Below are 18,720 nucleotides of genomic sequence, written 5' to 3'. Positions count from 1 at the left end.
AAAGCCGTTAAGTATAACATACACACCTGCAAACCAAATGCAGGCTACAAAACAAGCACATTGTTACTTCTTTCATTAAGGGGGAGATGCAAATGCTGAAAGTGTCACCACTACAGGGAAGGCTACCAGAAGCTAGAATAGCCAAAAAAGCAATACCTGAGATAAAAAAAAATGGAAGGCCTTAAAACAGGGAAAGAGACACAAGCCCAGTTAACAATGGGTTTTGAGCATGACGGGCAACATGAGTTATGGCCTGTTTTGTGTGTGTGTTGGTTACCATAAGTGGCGAGTTTAATTGATTTTGAGTGTTTGTCAAAACCATGGGCCAGATGTATCATCATCCCGGTTAGCATTTCCTAAATAGCGATTTTTAAGAAATCGCTATTTAAGAAATGCAAAATGGGATGTAGGAAAATTGCGATTCAGTAATAGCGATTTCTTAAAAGTCGCAATCACTATTACCGAATCACAATTAGGGAATGGAACTCCATTCATCCCTATGGGCCTGTAGGCCCTTAGGTGTGAATGGTTTTGCATTTCTGAATTTGCGAAATCCTGTTAGGGATTCGCAAATTAGGTAATTCAAACCACAGGGTGCGGTGTGTGCTACATGTCATCTTTAAAAATGTAGTTATAAGGGATTTTTAAAAATTGCACATGCTTACCACCAACTTGGATTTGGTGGTAATTGCATTTCCTAAATGCCCAATTTGCATTTAGGAAATGCTAGATACTAGTGCTTTGGAAATCGCAAATAGGAATTCCCTATTTGCAATTTCCTATTTAGAGAATTGCAATTTGCGATTCTCTAAATGGTGTCGCAATTTCAGGGAATCACTATTTTAGCGATTCCTTGAAATTGCATTGCGGATGCCTTCCATACATCTTGAAAGGCATTTTTGCATTCCCAAACGGCCGAATTTTGCGATTTGCACCGTTTGCGAATGTAAAAATGTTTGATACATCGGGCCCCATAACTGTTATTTTTAGTGAACATAAGCATAGAAAGGGAAGATAAATAATGGTAAAATCTGCATTGTGGTGGTAGGTAGGAGTGTGCAAAGTAGTCACAGGGCTTACTGCACTAAATTTTTTAACTTCAATACACTGTGAGGTACAAAAGCTGCCAATCATTTAAAAAAAACTCAACTATGAAAAGCTCCATAGGGACATGAGCGGCAGCAGGAATGTGTCCTCTGCTGCACATGACCAGGAGCACGTTGCAGCCCATCTGCATGCCATGTCCCTTCCTTCCCACAAAGCCGTCAGTACAGCATGGAAAGAGGAGTATATACCTCCTTGTTTGATTTTAAAATGTCAGAAGTCGACAGATGTCAGTACCTACAATATCAGATTTCTGCAATATGTTGTTGTAATTTTGTACACTACCCATTCATCTTCTAAGCCCACACATACTTGTCTATGGTACTCCCAGAGCAAAAATCCTAGAAGCAGACCTGGTAGGGAGTACGACTGTAGAACCCAGTGGAGCCTGTGAATCACATGTTTAACCTCCTCCAGATGCTCAAAACCAGTTCTGAAGTCCTTGTTTAGAGCCCCCATGAGTCTTTTGACCTCTTCGTTGGCCTGAGGATTCTGAGGCATTATTTTTCTGCAAATGCTGTTTAAGGACTCAAGGTAATTTCAAACCTCTCACCCATGGAACGGCAGACTAGTGACACTTTTGATCATGTTAGACAGTTGAAATATTGTGAAACTTCTTGTCCAGACAACTTTTTGTATGCTCAAATTTCATGTTGGGCATGGCTTTAACTATTGGAACTTTCTGGAACGCATCAAAGATCACGACCGTATGAAGTACATCAGGTTGTGACCCGAAGTGAATGCTCATATCCGACCATGGGCCATCACTGGGGTGTTCTGTCATTACTGGCACCAGCCTGTTGGCTGCTTCATTGATATGGCACCAGTGGCAGCTAGTAACCATGTTTTCAATGCTGATGCCCATAAGGGTAAATCAGACATTGCTCCACAGGAAAGCTTTGGTCTTTGTGACCCCTTTTTGCCACGTGTGGGTTAGGAGTAGCATCTGAGCTCTTATTTGAGTGGAATGAATTCATGAACGATGAATGGAAGCCACTCAATATACTTATCAGACCATGCCATGGGATCTTGTGATGTTTAGAGGTTGACACCAAGGGTGCTGCGACAAACAGATGGGTTTGTATCCCACTGTAAATTAATATTTCTGGAGTTGTAGCACCAATTTCTCTTTATGGAGAAGGGGGTGTACCCTGTATCCACAAAGAGGAGAATGAGTGGTTTATGATCCAGGAACATAGAAGTACTGATGAAAATGGGTACACACCAAATTTATAGCTATAGCTTTTTTTTTTTTATGCGGACATACCTTAGTTCCATACCTGTGATGGCCCTACTGGTGAAGGCAATTGACGTCAGGTGTTCAACAAGCCCCCTTTGCACAATGATGGCGCCAAGCCCATATGAGTTTGACTTCCACAATCAGTTTTGAGTCCTTGGCAGTGTTAAAATATGACATCACCATGTCCCATAGCACTGCTATCTTAATGTCCTGGATCGGCATCTCCTCTACCTGACTACAGGTCCACAGAGTTGACAATTTGTCAGAGCACACAGTGGCCTCATCTTAGTTGCTGAGTTGGGGATGAGTTGCCAACAATATGTTACAAGGCCCAGGAAGCTACTGATCTTAGATGGTGACTTTGGGGGTGCAGCGTCCCTGACATCCATCCATTTTGCTAGGTCAGCTTTGATGAAGTTTCTGGAGAAGACATAAACATAGAATTCCATTTCTTGATGAATGAATTGACATTTCTGTTTATTGACCAACAATCCCACTTCACTGAGTCTTTAGAGGGTGGCATTCGGTTGGTGCTGGGGGTGCGAGATGGAGAAAGCATAGAGCAAAATGTTATCACTGATAATGATGGCTTCCTTGCTACATGAAAGGTCTTCACGGATGGAATTCTGAAAAACCTCTGTCGCCGAGGAAATGGCAAAGTTAAGATGGCAGTATTGCCTGAGGCCAACATGCGTTGAGGAAGTAATTATGTAGCAACAGTTTGCATTGAGCTCCAGCTGGTTTAACCAGATTTGTGATCTAATTTTGAGACCCAGAGAGCTCCATTGAGGTCACTGGTGAGATAATTGCTTGTAAGGATGATGTTCGAATCTCACCAAATAGCCTTATTTTGCATGCACATATTGATGCAAATTTTTCTGGATTGCTCATGCTTGCTGGAGACACTCTGGGTGAGACCCATGGCAGGGCACTGGAAACGTTTTCAGTATCTCCAGCATCTTCCAATTTTTGCAGTTCTGCTTCCTCAGATGGGCAGAAGTAGAAAATAATCTAGCGATGGCAGAGAGCCAACTGTTTTACTGACTTGTGCAGGGAGGTGGGCGGGCTTTGCAGGTGATCAAGTCAGTGAAAGAGGTGTTGAAAGTCTGACGATATCCTTGAACGGTCCATCTGTTGACAGCAGAGGCAAAATGAGTGAGGTTTAGCTTCTCAGTGGTGTATCAGCTGGGAAGAGTTTCTATTCTATCAGTGGCAGCGAAGAATTTTATGCTAAAATGTTAAGATGTCACGAGTACCGTAATTTGTAGAGTAGCAGTGCATGGCGAGGACGTGAGTTATAGTTACCTTAGGGCATGAGTTATAGTTACCTGAGATAAATCTAACATAACAGGTGAATTAAATGGTGTGCATTTTATTTCTTTTTCGAACAAACGAATGTTCTTCCCTGACGCGTTTCGGCTGACAGCACAGCCTTAATCATAGGTGCATTGTTTTTCAAAAAGACTAACCATGTGATGAAATCAACCATGCTTTTATATTGTGGCCTTAAAGTCACAGAATCTCTTTGTTGCAATGAGTGCGCTTAGGCTGTGCTGTCAGCCGAAACGCGTCAGGGAGGAACATTCGTTTGTTTGAAAATTAAATAAAATGCCTCATAGCGCTGTGAAACTGGCCTGGTGCATTTCTTCATGTGGAGAAAGATTGTGGAAATGGATAGCGAAGGTTCTCCGCCTTCGCAGCACCGGGGCCTCCCTATTTTCAGATTAGGCTCTCAGCTGAGAAACTCTGATGGTGATTAAGTCGAAGGAGCCGGATCTGCCCGATTCTACTGCTAAAGAAATGAACAGGTACGGGGAAACCCACCGAAGAAAGAATGGAATACTAATTAAGCATGTACATGTGGAATGGGGAAAGGGGAGTGATAGAGATATCATCTCATTCACTGATTTACAGCTCTGTGAGGCACGTAGGTGAAATGCAAACCAATGAAAATTCTTTAAAGCATTAATGAGGCCGAGAAACACAAGGAGCAGCTGTAGTCTGTTGATGAAATGGGTTTCAAAGTTACGTGTATAATGAAAATGAATATAATGAAGTTTGCTACCAAATATTATGAAAGTAAGAATATGACATTACAAAGGAATATGGCAACAGCGTGGGATAATCACATTGACAATGTACTTTGATCCACTAAAAATCAGACTACTATGCACGTGATAGCGCGTCCAGTCTTTATAAATTACTTATACTTGGACACGCCGGAGGTCGGTGAACCCTTTGACCGAGTTGGGTTCTCCTCATCCAAGAATAGTCGGATCACTCAAATCAATAATCAATAACCATTTTTAATCACTGACCAATACTTAATTAATAGATCAAACAACAAATTAGTTAAACCGAAAATCAGTAATTAGACACACCATGACCTTTCAGTCATGAATAACCACACCTGTTTATTAAAGGTTAATGAGTTTATTTCCCTATATTAACAAAGCTAATACAATACAGTAAGTCTCAAAATCAAATGATATACGTATACGAACATTACTAGCTGTCCATAGAGACGGAAGAAACGCAATCTACGCAAAATCTGGATTATAATGCACTCGGTTATAGTAATGCAAATCACTAATATAAGTAACTGAATTTGACTAATTGCATACATCGGTCAGCATAACAAGATTTCAATTCAACATGGTGCATCAAGTGAATACCTCAATTAACCTCTAATTAGCATTGGCATGTGGGGCTTCATGCAAAACAAATTTAGTCAACACAAATTTAGAAAACTTCTAGCTTGGACTCTGTCAAAAATAAGCAGTTGGGACCTAAGAAGGAAAACACAATGCATAATACAATTATCCTTTCATAATTACCAAATACAATAAGCATTCAAGGTAAGTCTTTGTCCTTCAGGTACCAGTTCGATCAGCATGGGGCAGATTTCAAAAGGGGCAAAGTTTAAGTCAAGATTTCCTTGCAGCAGCAAGGAAAATGGGGCAAAAGTTACTGCTTGGACAAGACGGGGCAAAATTAAAGTTAAAGTCTCTAGGGTGAGAATTCTTAAAGTCTCTTTCTCTAGGACAGAGAAAAGGCATCAAAGTGTCATTTAAAATGGCGTCTTGAATCTGGCTTCAAAATGGCATCAAAGAAAATGGCTGACTTCTCTTTGTCCGATGGGTTTAAGTAAGAAACGTTGCAAATTCTTCAGGGTCTTCCATTGGAGGGTTCATAGGGTGGCCTCTTTTTGACCAATGAATAGTGTCTTTCTCTTAGTACTCTTTTATGCATAAGGTGTCCTTGGAATTTTGGAACACAAGTAGCAACAAAGTTTGCCAATTATTTCTGTATCAGTGTCTTTATTGTCTGCACCTGCAGAAACTGACCTTGCTTCAAAGGGGATGAAAGTTGCCTAGCACGAAACCTAGAGATAAGTGTATTAGTCATTCTACTGAATAAATACAGCCTTAAAGTTAAAATATGTTTTTGTTAATACAAGTGAAAACCACGCAATTAAATTTGAGAGCAGGCAACAATGCCAAAACCTCTGCTAAATTTAAGCTAAGCATATAACAGTTTCAACAAGAAAATCATGGAATACATCTGCAATTATGACGGATTACTACATTGTCAATTCTTCATGAATAATTAAGCTCGTTTATAATAATGGTGAACTACCTCGTGGGCACATTTTCACACATACATTATTTTTCTTTGCTAAAATCACACTACTTTATACGATTTTGATACATGATATATGAATATTTGTTAGTCTTTCTTTTTCTGCTTCATCACACGTGACATTAATTAAGCGCACTCATTGCAACAAAGAGATTCTGTGACTTTAAGGCCACAATATAAAAGCATGATTGATTTCATCACATGGTTAGTCTTTTTGAAAAACGATGCACCTATGATTAAGGCTGTGCTGTCAGCCGAAACGCATCAGGGAAGAACATTCGTTTGTTTGAAAATGAAATAAAATGCCTCATAGCGCTGTGAAAATGGCCTGGTGCATTTCTTCGTGTGGAGAAAGATTGTGGAAATGGATAGCGAAGGTTCTCCGCCTTCGCAGCGCCGGGGCCTCCCTATTTTCAGATTAGACTCTCAGCGGAGAAACTCTGATGGTGATATATATATATATATATATATATATATATATACATATATTCACAGAGAAAAAACAAAGATTACAGGGACATTATAATTAGGAAATAGAACTTAAAGAAAGCAGTGAAATTCTCTTAAAAAACACAAGGGTTACAGGTACGTTATAGTTTAAATGGACCAAACCATAGAAATGTACCTGTTTTAGGTAGAGGTAATATTAAGTACCTATAACGTGCGCCGGCCATGCACAGTTTTTTCATGAAAAATTGTACTGCAAACATTGCATTGATATTATCAATAATGTTATCAAGGAAGTCATGAGTGCTGTAATTTGTGGGGTAATTACTAGTGCATGGCGAGGGCACAAGGTCCCCAGGGCCATCTACGGCTCCATGAAGGGGGCAGCACCATCCCCTCCAATATATGACTTAGCCCCTGGGAGATAGTGGTCCATGGGGCCCACGACGGTCCACCTTCATTATTCTCTTTGAGTCCCTGGGAAAAGGTGGTCCCCCGGTCGGCGGTGGGGCCACAAGTCCCCCCATAATTTATATAAATGGCCCCAGGGATGTGGTAATCCCTGGGATGCACGGAGGCCATGCGGGCCCTCCGCATTTATTTAACTTTCTTTGCCCCAGGGTAGTATAACAGTACCCTGCCCCTTGTCAGAAGATTACCCATTAAATCAAACTTCCATAGGAACAGATGCTTTTTCCCCAACTCCCTCAAACAGATGCGTGCTCTGAACTTAACTGATTATCTGAACCTTGCATCCACTAGAGGGAAAGGGGAATGGGAATAGAAAAAGAGAGACCACCTCCAGATCTAGTTCCAGCCTGTGTTTCCCACTTGAAGATAGGATATTCATTGTGTGTATCTGAAAACTTGCACCTTTCTTCTTATTGGGATTTCTTTAAAGGAAGGACCTGCAGTCGGGTGATAAGAGCGTAGATAAGTACATTCCTACTACGCATTCAACTGTTCAGCCATTCACAGTCACACGATTCTATTGTTCTCCTAACATGGATCTTTTGAGAGACTAGCCTCTCTCTAAGAGAACAATGTTAACTTCATATTTTCTATTCTCCAGGAGTCAGAGGTTTCCAAGGTTCTCTGGAGAACAGTTCAAAAGTTCACAAATATACAAACTACTAATGTCTTTTACAGGAAACAAACACTCCTTCTCAAGGTTCAGTTTTCTCAATCACAGTCTCTAGGAAATAGTCTGTGCACTGAGGTTTGTCTCTAAGACTGACAAGTCTGCAAAGCCAGAGTTCTTGAATATACAGTATATATATATATATATATATATATATATATATATATATATATATATATATATATATATATATATGCAAGCCTGGAAATCATACAAAAGGATTCCTTACTGCAGTTGCATGAAGTTCTGTTAAGCCAAAACAAATTAAATTCTCCTCAGAAATCCGATAGCCAGTTGTTGGAAGAAGGAAACAATTCAGCTTCTTCAAAATGGAAAAAGTAGCTTCTTCAAAAGGGAAAAAGTAGCTTCTTCAAAAGGGAAAAGTAGCTGGTGTTCACACCTTAACAAGAAAGATGAGTCTTCCAGCGTAGTTTAGTTCCATCTTTCTTTTATTTCACATTTAATGTACAGCATCTCCAGCACAGCAATGTATAGTATCTCCAGCACAGCTCCCTCCTTCTTCTCCCCTTCTCCTCCTCTCAGCTCTCTACGTTCCATTCTAGAATACCATCTACCTCATCAAATTCTAGTATTGACCCTTCTACATTACATAGATTACCAAACCATCTTCACTCTTCTCCCCTCATATGATATACAACGCATAACAAAACAAGGAATATATTAAATAAGATTAGATATATAAAGATAAGACAATACTATTAACATCAGCTTACAATACAGGTTCTACAAAATAATTAAGAAACTTTGCATTCTAACGTTTTAACGATGAACTTTGCACAACCTCCCATACTCCAGGAAGAACCATCCTCTAAAACTACTACATTTCGTTTGACCTCCTTCACCAATTGAGGAGCAGAATACTTGCTGTCTCCCTTCACAACTACTCCACCTCTCCTTGTCACTACCCAATCTCCTTTATCTATGTGAGCATATTTCACACTCATTCTTTTGTTATATTGTTGGATATTTTTCTTCTGCATCTCTTTTACTTTCTTTTTCATTGCCTCCCTGTCCACTCCTACATTCCTTTCAGTTTTTAACCACACTGGGCATTCTTTCACACCAGGCATTCTCCCCTTCTGAGACAAAAACGGTGCCACCCCAGTGACTGAATGTGGAGTTGTGTGATATGTCCACATCATTTTACATAATTCTCTTTTCCAAGAGAGATGATTATCTAAAGACAACTGAATATTATCCATTATCACTTGGTTCACCCTCTCAACCAAGCCATTGGCCTGTGGCCGAAAGAGGGCAACTCTTTCATGATTAATACCCATCCTCTGTAAATATTCCACCATTTCACATGACACGAATTGTACACCATTATCAGACACAATAGTTTTTGGAATTCCCTCTTCTAAGAAAACTTCTTCAAAGAATTCTATGACTCTTGCAGTGTCCACCTGGTCAACAATTTTGACCACTTTGAGTGATAGTCAACTAGCACAATAATGAACTTGCTCCTAGCACCCAACTTGGAGACGGGACCAATGAAATCTACAGCTAGTTTTTCCCAAGGTCTTTTTGGAAAACTTATGGGAGCTAAAAGAGTTTGCCTTAGAATCTTAGTTTTGTCACTATTACCACAAGGTACACAATACTTCACTGTCTCTTCCACCTGTTTATCTATTCCTGGCAGCCAGAACAATTGTCTTATTTTCCTTTTCATCACTCCTCGCCCTAAATGTCCCTGGTGTGTTATGTCAATAATGTGCTTCCTAACACCCTCTGGAGGAACAATTTGATTCTTCCTATACAGCCTACCCTCCAATATACTCAGTTGATCCTTAATCCTAAAGTAAGGAGACACATCACTATCTTGTTCATCCTCATATGTCCACCCATTAACTATTTTACTTTCCACCTTATTCATAACAAAATCGTTTGCTTTAGCATTAGCCCATTCGATCTCGCTCAAGGCCAGTTCACCCAAGATGGTTCCCACAAAATTCTCAACTCCTTCACCCACAATTTCATCCACATCCACAGGCATTCTTTATAAACAATCCACCACCACATTTCTATTACCTTTTACAAACTCCACATCAAAACTATACTCCATTACAGATAATAACCATCTTGAAATTCGCGGTGTTACATTCCCTTCTAAACCACGCCCCCCTTTGAAAATATAAATCAAGGGCTTATGGTCTGTTTTCAATTTAAAAGACACTCCCCACAAGTAAAACTTGAAATGATTAATCCCCCAGCAACAAGCCAAGGCCTCTCTTTCCATTACAGAATACGATAATTCCGCACCCTGCAATCGTCTTGAAGCGAAATCTACAACGTACTCATCACCATCCTTTACCTGTGTTAAGACTGCTCCCACTCCTACATTGCTCGCATCCGAAGTCACATACGTCTTTGCTGTTACATCAAAGACACCTAAGGTAGGAACACTCAAAATACACTTCTTCACATTCTCAAAGGCACATTTGCAATCCTCACTCCACTCATATACTACTCCTTTCTTCATCAATCTCCTTAAAGGTTCCACAATCTCTGTAAAATTCCTTATGAATTTGGCACAGTACTCTGCAAGACCCTAAAAAGATCTCAACTCATCCTTGTTAGTTGGCTCTGGTGCTTTCTCAATTGCAGCCACTATGCTTTTCTTAGGTCTAATACCATTTCCACTAACAGAGTGCCACAGATAAGTTACTTCAGATTTTCCAGTTTGGCACTTTTCCTCTTTAATGGTTAAGCCTCTCTTCTCCAATCTGGACATCACTTCTTCAAATAGGAGGTTATGCTCTCTTTCATCATTACCCACAATCAAAATGTCATCTTGAAAGCATAACACTTTTTCCAAATCTCCCAAAATCTCCTCCATTACTCTTTGGAAAACGGCTGAGGCAGAGGCTTATCCAAAAGGCATCCTCTTATAGCGGAATGCCCCCAGAGGCGTCACAAAGGATGTCAAGTGCCTAGAATCTTCATGTCAATTAATCTGATGATATGCTGAGGACATATCCAACACACTAAAAATGCACCCTTTTCCTTTTACAGACAACATCTGAGAAATATTTGGCAATGGTTGTCTGTCCACCCAAATATTTTTGTTCAAATCTCTAAGATCGATGCATAGACGAATCCTCCCTCCTTCCTTGGGTGCTAGAACAATTGGAGCAAGCCATTCTGAAGACTCAATAGATTAAATGATACCATCTTGCAACAATCTGTCCAATTCATTTTTTAAAGGTTCTTTCATCAAGTTATGTATGCCACGCACTCTATGAACAACCGGTTTCGCATCTCTCTTTAATACAATCTTATGAGAAAATCCTTTCAAGACGCCTAATCTTGGAGAAAAAACTTGTGAATGCTTTTGAATCAAAGGATGGTGAGAGTTTTCATTAACTTCACTAACTCTTTCTTTTTCCATAATCATTACAGGCTCTTTAGCATTGGGATTCAGGACTATCCCTAAATCTTTCTGGTGACGCCAGCCCAATAGATTAGTACCAAAGTCCGTGATATATATTCTTCCTTTAACTGCTCTCCCTTTGAAAACAATTGTCATCCAAATCATGCCTATCATCACTATTCTTTTCCCTGCATACCCCACAGCTTTTATATCAGGCTCCAACATTTTCTCCTTTCCAACATTATTCCACAATTCCTCATAAGTTTTTTTTTAAATGAGGGTAAACTGACTCCCAGTATCTACCAACAATTTAACTGGCATGTCATTCAGTAACACCTGAGCATGAGGTTTCTCTAAAACATTTGTACTTTCCAGATCAATCTTGTGTATCAAATCCTGTACACTCGCAGTTTTAAAATTAGCTGTGGGATCAATGAGGCTTCCTTCCACAGTTAATATTATTTCTTCCAAGTTCCCACACACATCCAGAATTTCTTGGATTGTACGTCCGCTACCTTCGCTGTTTTTAAATTTACAGACTTTGGCAAAATGCCCTCTTTTTCTGCAATTGCGACATATTGCGGTCTTTGCAGCACACATTTTGCTTGATGCAATGTGTCCAGGCGCTCCACACCTATAGCATTTTACTTCCCTTGAGTCAAATCTTCCTCGATCCGGGTCTTCCCAATTCCTTGTCGACTTCTTCTTCACTTCACTAATTGGGAATTTGCTCTTATTCTTTATTTCATTAACAATATTTTGCTTTCCTTCTTTATTCGAACCATCCATTTCCTGTACCCATACAGCCATGTGCTCTATTGCTTTAGCGATCTGTATAGCTCCATCCAGATTAGGATCTTTCATTAGTAATTTCTCCCTTATCTTCTTGTTGTAAGCACACCTTACGATCTGGTTTCTTATCAGAGAATCAGATAACTGTTTGAAGCGGCAATACAACGCGAGTCCACGTAAGGTTGCTACATATGATGCCATATCTTCCTCAGCATTCTGCATCCTCGAGAAAAATGTATGACGTTCTAAAACCAAGTTAGTTTTAGGGGTAAATTGCTAATCTAGCATTTGTAAGGACATTTCAAACAGATTGGAGGGCTGACCATCACCCATACCTAAGGAAACCTCTGGTAGGTCCTCATAGATTCTTCTTCCCTCTATACCTAAATGATGAAGAAGAATCGCCTGCCTTCTGATTGGACTGTAGCGATCATCCCCAATTGCTAGTAAGTAGGTAGTAAACATCTTTTTCCACTGTTTCCATGGAATAGATGGCTCCCCAGGAGTTGGCAAAAAGGGTGGTGGTGAAGACATACTTTGATCACCCATAGTTTCTTTAGTTCCTTATTCAATATTATTGTTATAAATATTAATTCATTATATTAATATTTTGATCTATGCACTTTTTACATTCATCATGTCTTCCTTCTGCTTTTAACTTTTTCAATATATTTTTTTCCAAAGTCTTTCCTTAGTAGCAGCATTCAACCTCTATTAAGTCTTTCTTCGATTTCCTACAACTTCTATTAAGTCCTTCTTCGATTTCGATTTCCAGTTCCAAGAGAAATCAAGGTTTAAAGGTTCCTTTGAAAGTCTTCTTCTCCTTTTTTTTTCTTCTGAATTTGTTGATTTATTGAGCTGTATTCGTTTCCAGGAGTGGAGATGTTCTACTCAATCCGTCTCCTGCACGGCACGGCCCCTCGTCGCCAATGTAAAGATGAGTCTTCCAGCGTAGTTTAGTTCCATCTTTCTTTTATTTCACATTTAATGTACAGCATCTCCAGAACAGCAATCTACAGTATCTCCAGCACAGCTCCCTCCTTCTTCTCCCCTTCTCCTCCTCTCAGCTCTCTACGTTCTATTCTAGAATACCATCTACCTCATCAAATTCTAGTATTGACCCTTGTACATTACATAGATTACCAAACCATCTTCACAGAATTAATTACTCAAAACTGGAAGAATTCTCTATGAAACAAAGCGCCTCAGGAACATTGATCACTCTCCTCAGGATGACAGTTGAAGTGCAATGCTTCCAGAGAGAAACAGCTGGAGGGAAGCTTCAGCACAAGACTAAGGTAGAAACACCAGGGTGCTGACCTCACAAAGATTTGTGGCCACCATCTTGAGTGGCAGTAAAACCTGACGAAGATAGTTCTGAGAACAGCCTCCGCAAGAGCCACTGGGAGTGAGGATGCCACTGGAACCAACGTGGGTACAAGGAAAAGGGGATTCGTTTTTGCTGAGGGAAGAACTTAACAACACTGGCAATAGTTTTCCTGACAGTACCCCCCTCCAAAGAACTCCCTCCCACAGAAGGTTTGTTGTGAAATTGCTTTATCAACCTTGGAGCATGCACATTTTGGAAGGCTTCCCAGGACCTTTCTTCCATGCCGAAACCTTTCTAATCAATGAGGGCATATAATGTTCCTTTTTTAAACTTTGAATCTAAAATTCTATTCACTTCAAATTCTAAATATGAATCTACTTGGATAGGATCTGGAGGGGTGATTGTCCTAACATTGGGAAGGCTTCTTTTAAGTAGCGAGACATGGAGTACTGGATGAACCTTAATCTGAGGGGGCAAGGCGAGTTTTACTGTTACTGGATTAACCATTTTCTTTATTTTAAAGAGTCCTACATATCTAGGCTGGAATTTTTTGTTCCCTCTTAAATGTAAATGTTGAGTGGATAGCCAGACCTTCTCACCCTCGCAAAAAACAGGGTTTGCTCTCTTCTTTTTGTCAGCATGTTTCTTGTAAGAGATCTTCGCCTTGGTCAAGTGTTATCTAGCGGATTGGTAGGTCTTTTGAATTTTCTTATTGAATTCATTTGCAGCTGGGACCAAGCCTCCTGACCTTCCTAAGATAATTTTTGGGTGCCTACCACAGTTCAAAATGAAAGAAGAATAACCAGTGGAGGCATGAATAGCACTGTTGTACACAAACTCTGCTGTCCAAATGAAATCTGGCCAATCATTATCTTGGTCCAGGAGATATAAGCGTAGGCACTGCTCTATCTCCTGGTTAACTCTTTTTATCTGTCCATCCGTTTCCGGATGATGACTGGTAGAATAATGTGAGTCTATTCCAAGTTGTTTCATAAAGGCCCACCAGAATTGGGAAACAAATTGGGGACCTCGATCTGAGATTACAACCACTGGAATGCCATGAGTCTCACTATGTGTTGTGAAAATAACTGTGCTAACTGAGAGGCTCTAGGAACCTTTTTCAGAGGGATGAAATGACTCATTTTAGAAAAGGTGTCTATAAAAACTAGGATTGTGTCAAAACCTTGACTTGAAGGTAAATCTTCAATCAAATCCATAGTAATGGTGTGCCAGGGATATTGTGCAATGGGAAGAGAATGAAGCTCACCTTCAGGAGCTAATCGTGTTGTCTTTCCCCGAATGCATTTATCACAGGTTTGAACGTATTGTCTTATTTGAGGGATCATGGCAGGCCACCAGAAATACCTTTGAATTAATTCGGTAGTCTTCAAAATTCCTTTATGCCCAGCTAAAGGATCATCATGACACGCTTGTAGTGCTAGTTCTTGCAACTCACGAGTTGGCAAATATAAAGCATTTTAAACAAAAAGAAGATTTTCTAAAATGCTTCCTCCTTCTTTTTTGTTGGCTCAATCTGAAATTTATTGGTCAGACATGGATTCTCGAACCTTCCTTTTTATTTCGGAAAATTTTAAAGTACAAACAAACTTGTCTGCTGGAATAACTGGAAACTTTTCACCTTCTCCGGCTACAGGTATATTATTCATTCTTGATAACGCATTTGCCTTACCATTGGCAGAACCAGGTCAATAGGTAATGGTAAAATTAAAATCTGCAAAGTACAAGGACCATCTCATTGCCTTGGAGTTAATGTCTTATCAGACGTTAAAAACTGAAGATTTTTCTGATTGGTGAACACAGTGACTACATGACGAGCCCCTAATAAATAACACTGCTATTTCTGAAAGGCATCCTTCACTGCCAATAGCTCTTTGTCAGCACTTGGATAATTTCTTTTTGGAGGCGTTAATTTCCTGGATCGAAATGCCATTGAGTGAAGTTGGCCAGTTTCCTCATTCCTCTGAGACAATACACCACCAATCGCTTGGTCGGAGGCATCAGCTTCCACAAAAAATGGATCCCCGGGGTTAGGATGGAGAAGGATCGGGGCTGTCGTCAAAGCTCTTTTGAGAAACTCAAAAGATTCTTTAGCATCAACTGACTAATGGAAGGGTACTCCTTTTCTCAAACGTTTTGTAATGGGGACAACCTTTTTAGAAAACTCTTTTATAAATCGGCGGTAGAAATTGGCAAAGCCAATAAAACTTTGCACCTCCTTCACCGTTTTAGGAGAACGCCAATCCAGAATTGTTTCCAAGGTTCTCTGGAAAACAGTTCAAAAGTTCACAAATATACAAACTACTAATGTCTTTTACAGGAAATAAAAACTCCTTCTCAAGGCTCAGTTTTCTCAATCACAGACTCTAGAAATTAGTCTGAGCACTGAGGTTTGTCTCTAAGACTGACAAGTCTGCAAAGCAAGAGATCTTGAATATATATGTACATATATATATATATTGGCAAGTCTGGAAATCATACAAAAGGATTCTTTATGGCAGTTGCTTGAGGTGCTGTTATGCCTAAATGAATTCTCTGTAGAAAGCCAATAGCAAGTTCTTGGAAGAAGGAAAAAATTCAGCTTCTTCAAAAGGGAAAAAGTAGCTGGTGTGCACACCGTAACAAGAAAAATAATTAATTACAAAAAACTGGAAGAAATCTCTATGAAACGAAGCGCCTGAGGAACACTGCTCATTCTCCTCAGGATGACAGTTGAAGTGCAGGGCTCCCAGAGAAGAACAGCTGGAGGGAAGCTTCAGCATGACACTAAGGTAGAAACACTAAAGCGCTGACCTCACAAGGATTTGCGGCCACCATCTTGCGTGGCAGTTAAACCTGAACAAGCTAGTTTTAAGAACAGCCTCCGCAAGAGCCAGAGTGAGGATGCGGCTGTAACCAACGTGGGTACGAGGAAAAGGGGAATTGTTTTTGCTGAGGGAAGAACTTAACAATGCTGGCAACAGTTTTCCTGACACCCCTTTTTATTTTTTTACTTTTATTTAAAGACTCAGCTGAAGCCTGTCTCAAAAAACTGCCAACACTTCCTGGTTGAAATGTTGGCAGCCAATCAGACCTCTGCATGAGATTGGTATTATTTGAGAAGGCTTCACTCTTCCAGATACACAAATATGAGTTTCTTGTAATATTTCAGAAACTACTGAATGGATTACACATAACAGCTTCTTTCTGGACCAAAAGCAACGTTTCTACCAAATTTGGTGTAATTCCGTCCAGCGGTGTGGGCTGTAGTCATGTTCAACATCCCTATGGGAATTAAAATGGAAAATTAACTTTTTGCCCCCTCCCTTTTCTTAGTCCCCCACTTGATGGATCCCCCTGAAACTTCCCGTAAACAGCAAGATTCTTGGCAATTATAAACCCGTAGGGTTTTTAGCACAACTACATCCTGAACCGCTAGACAGAATTACACCAAGGGACTCGTTTATGAGGCCCATGGTGCAAAGTGGCACACCAAGTGCCTTGCTGCACTCCTCTGTGTCACAGTGAAAGGGCAGAAGTGCACCATATGGATAAGATACAGCACATTTCTGTTTTTGCCCCCTGCACTGGTGCACAAATTGCTGCCTAGCGCCAACGTAGGCACTCTTGTACCCTGATGCAAGGATGCCTGCATTGCGGGATGGTTGTTTTTGTGCAGGAAGGAATACCTTCCCACACAAAAACAATCACAAGATGAGTTTTCCTCTCTCTATGTATCCTACAGAATACAGCACACATAGAAAGAGGAAAAACATAATAAAAATATTTTTCCCCGTTGCGTCATTCTTATGTCACCCCTGAGGTGGCGCATGAATCTGAGGCATACCCAGTCTTGTAAATCTGGGAATGCATCAGATTCCTTTGTGTTCCATGGGGGTTGCATGACCCATGGAACTCAATGTGGCTTTGTAACTATGGGCTGGCACACTGAGCCAACATCACAAAAATGATGCTCCCATGGCCTAGTGTGTGCAGAGGCCCCAAATTTGGCAGAAAGGTAGCTCTTGGTCCAGAAAGAGTGCTTTTTGTTATTTGGTGTGAATCCGTTTGAAATATTAAAAGAAAAATAAATATAGCTATCTAGAGTCACAAAGGATTCCTGAATTATAACAAGATTGTGAAGGGAAATGTAGAGCTCTGGCTGACTGCCATCACTTCAACCAGGAAGTGTTGGCAGTCATCTTGGGAATTAGCTTTAGCCAAGTCCCACAAAAAAAGATAAAAAATAAGAAAAGGGGAGTGTGGGGGCTATGCGGCCCCCTCACATTTTTCTTTGTGATCACTTCAGGGAAGAGGAGGTCCCCAAGGCAAGTCATTAGAAGCCCCAGGAAGGTGGTGGTCCCCGGGGCATTTTTTAATTTTGCCCCTGGGTGTCCCTTAGCTCTTGGGTTGGGGACCCAAAGGGACTCCCTGGGGCAAAATTAAAAAATAAACTACTGTGTGCTCTTGCGCTTGTTTTTATGAGGGTCCTGGGGCATATGAAAATGAAGGAGGGGGCGCACGGGGCACCCCATCTAGGGCACTTTTATGCCCTGGGGACCACCACCTCACTGAGGCCTCTGGGGTTTCCTCCAGGGACCGCAACTACCATGGGGGAAATATTCAATTGTATGCAGGGGACTGTGGGGACCCCCCTTCCCTGGGGACTGCCACCTTCCCAGGGCAAAGATACAATTGTATGTGGGGGGTTGCGCATTCCCCTCCACAGCCCCGAGGACCACTACCTCCCTGGGGCTAAACACACTATAGTGGTCATTACAACATTGGCTGTAAAAGCCGCTTACCGACGCGCAGAAGACCGCCAACACACCGCTGCGGAATTCCAACACAGCTATTATGACCCACATTTCGGAATCTGCCAAAATTCAGACACCCACACAAGTCCGCCACACCAAATGTCAGTGATAAACTGGCAAAAACAAAACCTCCACTGTCACGCCAACAGAAATACGCCCACACTATCATGACACACGAATCCACGTGGCAGTCTTTCAACCACGGGATTCCATTGGTGGTACACACTGCTGCGCTCAAAATACACACACTCTTACAAAACACAGCCACATTGGACAATTCGAAATACACACACCTGATACACATACACACACCACTCCCACACACCCATTACAATATAAAACACACACCCACATCACCCACAAACCCCCACGACCAAAAATTCAGAAAGAAGGCCAGAGAGAGATAGCACCAGCAAGAACAACAGCATCCACAGGCACACAACACCATCACCCACAGAACTTCCACGCACCTCACACAACACACCACTACATATCAGCACACTTAACACCACACACTCCACCCCACACATCACCTACACCACCCCATGGCACGGCAAAGACACCCCAGGTTCTCGGAGGAAGAGCTCAGGGTCATGGTGGAGGAAATCATCCGGGTAGAGCCACAGCTATTCAGAGCACAGGTGCAGCACACCTCAATTGCAAGGAAGATGGAGCTATGGCGAAGAATAGTGGACAGGGTAAACGCAGTGGGGCAGCACCCAAGAAATCGGGAGGACATCAGGAAGAGGTGGAACGACCTACGGGGGAAGGTGCGTTCCTTGGTCTCAAGACACCACCAGGCGGTTCAGCGGACTG

Source organism: Pleurodeles waltl, chromosome 3_1, assembly GCF_031143425.1.
Source record: "Pleurodeles waltl isolate 20211129_DDA chromosome 3_1, aPleWal1.hap1.20221129, whole genome shotgun sequence".
NCBI lineage: Eukaryota > Metazoa > Chordata > Amphibia > Caudata > Salamandridae > Pleurodeles > Pleurodeles waltl.
Note: the sequence above shows the minus strand (reverse complement) of the source record.